Consider the following 328-nt stretch of genomic DNA (forward strand, 5'->3'; position numbering starts at 1 on the left):
ACTTAATATTATATTTATTTTATATTAGGTTTATATACTTTTATAAACATAAAAAATAACTGTATATACACCTGATCACTATAAATATTATATATTATATAAATTTAATAATATCCAGGTGTATATACAACACCTGCTGAGTTTATGTGGCCAGGTGTACGTACACCTCATGGCTTTATATGAAGCTAGCTTTCAGGTGTATGTACACCTCATACAGAGCTAGTTTTCAGGTGTATGTACACCTCATACGGAGCTAACTTTCAGGTGTATGTACACCTCATACAGAGCTAGTTTTCAGGTGTATGTACACCGCATACGGAGCTAGCTT

At 32.9% G+C, this 328-nt stretch overlaps 1 protein-coding gene across 1 annotated transcript in view; it reads left to right on the forward strand.

Moving 5' to 3' along the window:
- Positions 1–328, forward strand: part of EMH_0017180 (DEAH-box RNA/DNA helicase, putative) — a gene marked incomplete at both ends in the record, with an annotated part of 3682 nt that overhangs the window by 2664 nt on the left and 690 nt on the right. The gene's annotated exons all lie outside the window — the stretch shown is intronic.

The sequence above is a fragment of the Eimeria mitis genome, genomic scaffold, assembly GCF_000499745.2.
Source record: "Eimeria mitis Houghton genomic scaffold, Emh_scaff591, whole genome shotgun sequence".
NCBI lineage: Eukaryota > Apicomplexa > Conoidasida > Eucoccidiorida > Eimeriidae > Eimeria > Eimeria mitis.